Below are 271 nucleotides of genomic sequence, written 5' to 3'. Positions count from 1 at the left end.
TCATTCAGCACACCCCGCATGCTCTTTTTCTTCCTGCATGGTGCACAAAGCCTCAGCTTGACTTATAGCTTCATCTATAGCCAAAATGCTGTAAAAAACTGACACATCCTTCAGCGAATCAAACCTCTGCTTTATATTTATTTGTTGTTTAAGTGTTTGAATCCACAAGTTTCCTAATAAAGCCATGTGGAGTGTGATACTGTCTTTGCAGAATATTGTTTGTCCAGGGGTTTTATGACTGTATGTGCATGGTGTATGAAGGAACTCTCCA

This window comes from Monopterus albus, unplaced genomic scaffold (genome assembly GCF_001952655.1).
Source record: "Monopterus albus unplaced genomic scaffold, M_albus_1.0 scaffold136.1, whole genome shotgun sequence".
In the NCBI taxonomy this organism is placed as follows: Eukaryota; Metazoa; Chordata; class Actinopteri; order Synbranchiformes; family Synbranchidae; genus Monopterus; species Monopterus albus.
Note: the sequence above shows the minus strand (reverse complement) of the source record.